Here is a 9,365-nt window from a genome sequence, read left to right on the forward strand (position 1 = left end):
TACTTGGCCCTGGCTCCTGAGCTCTGCACACCCACGCCTCTTCTCAGGACAGCTCAGGCCAGCTCAGGCCGCCCACAGGGCCAGCTCCCACCCAGTGCAAGCCAGTGGGGGCCCAGGGCCAGGCGCCAAGACCCACTGGGAGGTATGGGGAGCACCCAGGGCTTAGCTGTGGGGAGCACCAGGCTGGGTGTCTGCTTGATGGAAAAGTGTCCCCAGGCCCCGCCTGTGTGGCTTCACCCAACTTGAATCCAACACATTGTGGAAACGTAGCATCGGCAGTGAACACGCATGTCACCCAGACCAGGAGGCCCTGCAGCTGTCGACCCTGCCATCACTTTGAATCAGACACTGTAACCAACTCTGGGAGGTTTTGAAATGCACAGCAGGGGGTCTGTCAGCAGGTGCCACGCAAACATGGCTAACGAGGGGCCAGAGCTCGGTGGACGTGGTGTCCTTGGGGGTCCTGCAGTCTGATCCCCCAGGGATACCGAGGGTGAAGGTCTCACAAAATTAAAATGTCCATTGGAGAACCATTTCTGTATCTCAGGTTTTGCTCTAAACCTCGGAGCTGTCTTCCGTGTTTACCCTCCATAGAGAGGAGACTGAGATGTACACGTTGTCACCTTTTCAAAGGGGCCACATTTGGTGATGCCCTGAGGAACCCCCCAGTGTCCCTGGCAGGTGATGGCAACAGAACTCAGGCACAGGCTTGTGGCATCTGGGTCCTGCTTCCCTCCCCAAGGAGTATTCCAGAAGGACTGTTCTAAAGTGGCCAGGGTTTGGCCAGCCTTCGCATCTGTTTCTCTCTGAAGTTCTGGGCACGAGGCTGGGGGTGAGCAAGCCCCTCCCGGAGTCTGGAGGGGCTCTGCCCGCCCCTCCTTGGTCACGGGCTCTTGGCCTCAGTTACTGGTCTCGGAGGCACATTGTTTTGCTCGGCGAGACCCAAAACTGCACCGAGATGAATGCTTGCCTCTTCTCACCTAACCACACACAGGCAGGTGGCCTCATTCTGTGAGCTCAATGAGACCAGGGTTTCTCCCATGCTGGTTTTTGTAGTGTCCCATCACCGGGAACTGTCCTCTCTGCATGGTGGAGGCCAGCCCGCCATGTCCTCCTCACAATCCAGAGAATGGAGGGCAAGGGGGGGAGTAGAGGGTCTTGAGAACTCACATCCCCTTTCCAGAAGGATTGGTGACCACTTAGTCCAGCAGCCACTTCCACCAGCAAGGGAGACTGGGACAAGGGTCTCTGACCAGCACAGGCACCGTCCACACACAACAAGGCTGGGCTCTGCTGGGCAAGGCAGGCAGAAGGGACAGGCGGTCTGTGTTGAAGGCCATTCTGCCACCCCCCTGCTTCCTGGGAGGAGCAAATGAGGAGCACAGTAAAGTGCTGAGCGTGTCAGGCTGCCTTACTGTCCACACAGATGTACTGCCATCACCACCACCTTCGTCATCGTCACCATCTTACTCTCAGATAATCCCCTCTGGACTCTGGCTAACCTGTGAGTCCTGCCGCTGGTTTGTTTTACGACCTTCCATACCCTCCATTTGTGTTCAGAATTCCAGTGTGAATAGAACCTAACTCCTTGTTCTATGGAGGTTGCAAATGGTATTTTGGTACATTAATTCTCACAGGTTTTAAAAACAGTTTTGATCATCGAAATTCACAAATTCACATTTGCAAATGTGTGTATAGTTTTAAAATGGCAAACTCTGTGGTCCAACCACGTTGCTTTTGAGATTTTTCTGCAGAGGAAATAACCACAGAGAAGGAAGGAGATTTATCTGTGAGGGTGCTTCTCGCAGTGATATTTATAACCATTGAAAAATTGGAAACAACCTAAATGTTGAAGAATGGAGACCTGGTAAGATGAATTACACTCCATCTGTGCCATGAAATACTATATGGCTTAAAAATTATGTTGTCGAAGAATATTCAAATATATGGAAAAGTAGTCGTGATGTATCTGTTAAATGAAAACGCAAATTTCAGAACCGTGTGTGAAATTGTAACCGTGGTCTGTGAGGGGATCACCACTGTCGGTGAAGAACGTGGCTCTGAGCCAAGATTCCACCCCTGCTCAGCCTGGCTCCCCGCCTAGGGCCCTAGCCACAGGACTTCCTGCCTCCGTTTGTGCCTTTGCAGAGCATGGATCTGACACTGCCCTCCTCAGGGGCTCCAGGCCAAACCCCGCCCCCTGCTCACACATGGCACAACTGCTGGGGGTGCAGGACCTCCACCCCGACACCTCCTGCATGGGGCCTGGGCGCCTCCTGTGGCTCTCCATGAGGGGGCGCCTCTGAGGCACACCGGGCTTTAAGTGCACTGAGCCCTTTGGGATGAGCAGAGCAGGGGCGGTGGTGATGGGGCCCGTGTGCGGTTGTGGCGGACTGGGTTTCTTGTCTGGATTTCTAGAAGATTCCTGTTCATTGTTTGTGGAGCCCTGCAGGAGGCAGGTGTCTGTCCCAGGATGCAGGGGGCTGGGGGAAATGGGCTCTGCTCGTGCAACAGGTGATCTCTGAGCACCTACTGCAGCTTCTGGGCCGACTCCACGCTGCACACTGGGGCTTCAGAGGGGAGGAGAGTCACCTGAGGCCAGGTGTAGCCTAACTGCAGAATGAGGTCATCCCAGAGCCACTTCCTGGGGATCCCTGAGCAGAGCTGGGGCGTCCCTGAGGGGCGGGCTTCCCACAGGGCTACCTGCCAGGCTGCCACTTGAAGGAGGGCAGAGCCCTTGCCGCCCACCTCGTCCAAGTCATCCACACCAAGACATGAGGGGAAGGGCCCCTTGTCCTTCCCTAGCCCTCAATCCACATGTGGGTGAAGGCCCTGAGCTGGAGAGTGGACACTGGGGAGCTGGAAGCCAGCACTGGAGCTCTCGCAGGTCTATGCCACCCGCTGGAGTGCTCCAGGAGACCAGTGAGGAGTGGAGCCCGCAGGCCAGGCTAGCCTCTGCCCCCAGCCGCCATGTCCCTGCTGCATGCCATGGGCCTTTCAAGAGGAGCCAAGGTGCCACCAGGGAGACAGGGCATTTACCTGACCAGGTTGTGCTTCAGGGGGATCCCCCTCCCACAACTGGGTGACAAATCTGGAGGGGAGGGGTCTGGGCAGGGAGAGCAGCAGCCCCAGAAAGGTGATTTGGGTTTCTGAACAGTGAGAGGCAGGGGCAAGGGGCTGTGGTTAGGAGATACTTGGGAGGAGGGGTCAGCAGGGCCCGGGGTTGGATGGCCTGGCTGGGGGAGGCCTGGGAGGGAAGAAGGGGACTTGCCCTGGGCAGGGGACAGGTGGCAAGCCTCTTATTGCGCTGTGGACTCCGAGGCTCAGCAGTGTGGCTGAAGGTGCAAAGACCAGTCCGCTCGTGGAGGAAGAGTTCCGACCCACTCAGTGCCCAGGTCACCAGCTGCACCCTCTGTGGCAAGCAGCCTCCAGCAGCCGGGACGTCCTCATCGCTGTCACCTGCCCCTTTGTTCATGCTTCCAACTCAGGAACCCCAGAGACAGTCATGCTCCCAGCCAGCCCCTCAGGACACCCTGTCTCCCTGTGTCACCTCCAGTGGCCCAGGGCAGCAGTCTCCCACGGGGCTCCTCCCCTGCCACCCCTGGGTGTCTCCAAATGCCAGTGAGGCCAGTGGCCCCTCCCTGCAAGCTCTGAGCAAATGGCCTCTGCCTCACTCAGTGTGTCAACGTCCACACGGGGCCGTGTCCGAGGTAGGACTGAAGCCTGGGAGTGGTGGGGGCCATGGGCAGCGTGTCACGGAGAATCCTGTAGGTCAGAGCCCCAGGCTGGAACTCCGGGGACCCCTGACCCTGAGCAGGTGGTGAAGGTCCAAAGGAAGGAAGATCAGACTCTGGGGGGAGGCCTGGGCCATGGAGGGCGTGTGGCTGGGGCCCTCCCACTCTGCACCTCAGAGGCCTTGTCAAGCCACATGGCAGCTGGTGGAGGTTGCTGGCAGCTCCAGGGTCAGTGCCCAGCTGGGCACTGACCTGAGGGAGCCCCCATTCTCTGCCCACACCCGTCCCCACTGCACACTGATGATGTGAACCTAATTTAATAATTGCCCTGCAAGCATGTGCTTGGTGCCCAGATAGACAGGGTCCAGGCACAAACACAGGACTAAAGACCATGTCCTCCCCTCACCAAGGGCCAGTGGCCTCTCTCTGTACTCTGGACAGCTGGGAACAATGAGAGTCTTTCTTGATTGAAACAAACGTGCCCAGGGAGCATCCATTTCAGTCTTTGGAGGGTTCAGAGTCAGGGCCGCCTGTGCCAGTTGAGGTTGGAGGGTGGTGGGGAGTGTGGGTCATTGTAGTTAGAAGAGCAGGTTCAACAGCATGTGGGGACCACAATGTGTCCTTAACTGAAGCCTCAGATGCAGAGTCAACGCTGCTCACCACCATGCACCTGGTCATCAGCTCACTGGGCCGTCCCTCGTATTTCAAACTCGGCTCCACGTACCATAAACATATATAATTTTTATTTGTCACTTTACAAAAGAAATTTAGAAAAGAGAAATAATGCCACTTGGATTCACAGGAACCAACCAGTGCCTCTCAAAGCCACTTTGATCCCATGGAGACGTAGGATAAAAGCAAATGACCAGAAGGCCAATAGGGTGGCCGGCCCAACAGTGGCACTGCAAGGTCATCACCGAGCTTCCTGAAGGCCTGCGGGGGCGAGGCTCAGGGCTCCAGGGACCCAGGCTGCAGGGCGCCCCCCCGCCCCCCACACCCTCTCATGTTGTGCGAGGGAGGGAACAGGCACAGGGCAGCTGGTAACTCACAAAGCTCCCGTTACCAGGAAGTGGGTTCAAGTCCATGTCGGGCACCCCTAGTCGGGCACCCTTAGTCGGGCACACCGGTTCACCCATGGCGCTGGCCCTTGGGGGCCGTGGGAGGGAAGTGTAGTCCAGGGGCTTCAAAGAACCTGTCGAGGAGGAGCCGCAAGGCCCTGCTGAAGGGAGGCGATGTTCTGTGTGGCTCCACTCTGCGAGTGATCGAGGACCCCCACAGCTGCTCCTGGGCAGGAACCATGGCTGCCGTGCGGACAGGGGTCCAGGCCTCAGCGACAGTGCAGGACCTGCGGTGCCCCAGCAGGACTACCAGGATCAGCATCCGAGCAGGGCTCCCGGCCACCCACCGGAGCAGGAATCCCGGCACGACTCCCACACAGGACACCCGCCACTGCCCCTGTGCAGGAACCCTGGCTGCCACCCCCATGTGGACCCCCATCCACCAAAGTGGGGCTCCTCCGGTCACCTCCATCTTGGGACTCTGCAGCCACTACCATAGTCCCCTACACGCTATAGGTTGCCTGCAACTGAGGACATCTCACAGGCACCCACATCTGGAGACAGCCGACAGTCACAACACTGCATGCCACAGAGCCATGTCTATGACACATTGCCCAACACCATGTCCACCACAACCCTCTCCTCATCGCTGAAAGCAGCCACCTCCATCTTGGGACACCTTCATCACCATCTTTAGTTGGGACAACTCCCAGCTTGGAACTCTGGCTGGGCAGGTCCTGAAAGTATCCAGCCTCCCTGTCTGCCCGGCACCTGCCACCTGGCACAGTGACTGCCCGATACAAAACAGCTCTCTGGTGACAGGTGCACAGTCCCCAGGGCTCAGCCCACAAGACCTCTAGGACAGAAAGGTCCCCAGTTAGGAAGTAGAGAGGGAGGGGTGAGTGGGATACAGATTAGAGACTAAACTAGAGACCGGGAACCGTGAGGTCTACAGGTGATATAAGGAGAAAGACCAGGCGCCCACATCAGACCAGCGGGCCCCAGAGGAGATCCTTGGGGTGCCGTCTCCCATCAGGAAGGGCAAGTGCCATCCCCCACCTCCAGGAGCCCCGCACCTGAGACCGGCTCTCCCACCCGAATAACCTGCACCATCCTGAGGGTGGAGAAACCAGCTAAGGACAGACAAACCCCCTGTAGGATGAGAAGGGAAGCGGAAGAGATACTGATTTCCAACAAAAATAATCCTGGTTTCCTCATTCGAGGTTTTTCCTCTTGCTCTTTCTTCTCCTGCCCTCACGTCCCCAACATTTGTGAAACCAACTGCTTTTCATGAACCAGGCTACCGAGGACTGGGAGGTCTGAATAGTGCATTCCGGTGGTGTTGTCTCTTCTTTTATCTCCTATTTTTACATTTTTATTCTTCTTGATATTGGTGTGTGTTTGTTTCATGTGCTCTACTAACCTCCTGCTCACTTGTCTACCCCAATCACTTCCGCTCTCTTCTCCTGCTACTAACCAATTCCCTTAGATTCCTTTTTCAGGCTTTCTAAGATGTAATAACTCTATCCTCACCTCCTTCCCCCTCAACATCTCATCCTAACCCCCACCCCCGGTTCTTTGTTCACATCAGAAACTGTAGACCCTTTTGCAAACCTACTGTTTATATTGAAGATAATAATTGAACTATTTCCGAACATTGTGACCAAACTGTATACGTCTTCATAGCAGCTATTTGGTTTCAGGTTGTACTGGTTGTATTGGGGTCTGTTAAGATTATCCTCCCCCTCAAAGGACAGGTATTAAACCCTGCAAGGACACTATAAGCCTGTAGGGTGAAAACGATAAACCATCAGATTGCAGTACTAGAAGGGAAGGCACACAGACAACATAAAAAAAAACAAGGGAAGAAAGTGTCCCCAAACCAACCAAGGTTCTACATTATTAGACTCCAGGCCACTACAGCAGAAGGAATTACAGAGAAGGAGTGCAGGGTTACAGTTACGTGATTAAAATGTTCTGTGAATTAAAGGATGACATAAGAGAGCGAATCCAGGCAGCAAAAGACCATTTTAATAAAGAGCTACATAAGCAAATACAGGAAGCAAAAGATTACTTCAATAAGGAGACAAAGGTTCTGAAAAAACAAAAAACAGACAAATCCTTGAAATGAAAGAAACAATAAACCAAATTAAAAGCTCAATAGACAACACCACCAACAGGTTAGATCACTTGGAAGACAGGAGCTCAGACAATTCTTGTCAAAATATATCATCTTGACAAGAACGTTGACCACACAGAGAGGACGGTAAGAAACCATGAGCAGAACACTCAAGAATTGTGGGGTAACATGAAAAGACCAAAGTTAAGAATCATTGGGATAGAGGAAGGCATAGAGATCCAAACCAAAGGAAGGAGCCATCTATTCGATGAAATAATATTAGAAAATTTCCAAACATGAAGAATAAATTGGAAAATCCAATACAAGACACTTATAGGATGCCAAATGTACAAAATCACAACAGATCTCTCCTCATACTGTATGTCTTGCATTTTCATTATGATATTCCTTGGGGTGGATCTGTTAGTTCCAAAAACAGCATGGTATTGGCACCAAAATAGACTTATAGACCAGGGGTACAGAATAGAGGACACAGAGACTAACCAATATAATTACAGTTATCTTACATTAGACAAAGGAGCCAAAAGCATACATTGGGGAAAAGACAACCTCTTCAACAAATGGTGCTGGGAAAACTGGAAATCCACATGCAATAAAATGAAATTAAACCCCTGTCTCTCACCATGCACAAAACTCAACTCAAAGTGGATCAAGGACCTAGGAATTAGACCAGAGACCCTGCACCTAACAAAGGAAAAGTAGGCCCAAGTCTCCATTTGGTAGGATTAGACCCTGACTTCCTTAATAAGACTCCTATAGCTCAAGAATTAAAAACAAAAATCAATAAATGGGATGGATTCAAACTTAAAATCTTCTTCTCAGCAAAAGAAACCACCAATGAGGTGAATAGAGAGCCTAAGGATGGGAGCAAAGTTTTACCAACACACATCACACAGAGCACCAATCTCCAGGGTCTATAAAGAACTCAAAAATCTTAACGCCACAAAAACAAACAACCCAATCAACAAATGGACCAAGGACCTGAACAGACACTTCTCAGAAGAGGATATACAATCAACCAACAAATACATGAAAAAATGTTTATCATCTGTGGCAATTAGAGAAATGCAAATCAAAACTACTCTAAGACATCATCTCACTCCAGTCAGAACGGCAGCTATTGTGAGGACAAACAACAGTAAGTGTTGGCGAGGGTGTGGTGGGACCGCAAATTGGTGCAGCCAATATGGAAAGCAGTAAGGAGATTCCTTGGAAAACTGGGAATGGAACCACCATCTGACCCAGCTATCCCTCTCCTCGGTTTATACCCAAAGGACTTAAGAACAGCATCCTACAGGGACACAGCCACATCAATGTTTATAGCAGCACCATTCACAATAGCTAACCTGTGGAACCAACCTAGATACACCTCAATAGTTGAATGCATAAAGAAAATGTGGTACATATACACAATGGAAAATTACTCAGCATTTAAAGAGAATAAAATCCAGGCATTCACAGGTAAATGGATGGAGTTGGAGAATATTATGCTAAGAGAAGAAAGTCAATCCCCAAAAAACCAAAAGATGCTGATCCATTAAGGGGATGAGTGGAGAGCATGGGGGGATGGAGGAGCTTCAGATAGGGCAAAGGGTAGGGAGGGTAAGGGAGAGGACAGGGTGGTAGGAAAGATGGTGGAATGAGATGGCCATCATTACCCCAAGTACACACATGAAGACATGGATGGTGACTCTGCGATGTGTACAACCAGAGACGTGAAAAGTTGTGCTTTATATGGGTAATATGAATTATAATGCACTCTGCTGTCAGGTATAACAAATTACAATAAATAAAAAACAACAACAACAAAAAAAAAGAACTTGTGAGGCCCGATTATGTCATGGCCCAGGCTATGTGGGCAGTGACCAAACAGACTCCATTTTGCCCTGAGCCTCCACGTCATGTTAGAAAGCCTTCTCCCAGGGAAAACCCTGCCTCTGCGCCTGTCAACAGTTGCCTAGCATAGCATGTTTGCCAACACAAAATGACGATTCTTACACAATGTAAAAGTGTTCTCTCTTGGGTTCCCATCTTCCCTGGACCATGTGCCCTGGCAGAGACTGACTCTCTAGACGTTGGTGACCATTCTGTAACTTGTACACAACTAGGGACCTTTTGGCCACTCCCTTTTCTGCTTATGATTTTAGATCTCATGACGTTTGTTTATGGTTTTGAATCATATCAACAGCCACTTCTACTTTAAGATGGTTTTGGACTATAAAAGGTGTACTCAGACCCCGAGAGGGTCAAAGGGTGTAGACCTGCAGCCTGCCCTTGGCCTGCCTGCTGGTGGATCTGGACCACAGGCTGGTGAATAAAGTTTCCATTCCCGGCTTAGAGATTGACTGAGTGATTTATTGCAATCCCACCTCAACATTTACAGGTCCCTTTGAAAGGATAAAAGAAACTGAAGTTAAAATGTAAAGGACCAGG

This window comes from Ictidomys tridecemlineatus (assembly GCF_052094955.1).
Source record: "Ictidomys tridecemlineatus isolate mIctTri1 chromosome 12 unlocalized genomic scaffold, mIctTri1.hap1 SUPER_12_unloc_5, whole genome shotgun sequence".
In the NCBI taxonomy this organism is placed as follows: domain Eukaryota; kingdom Metazoa; phylum Chordata; class Mammalia; order Rodentia; family Sciuridae; genus Ictidomys; species Ictidomys tridecemlineatus.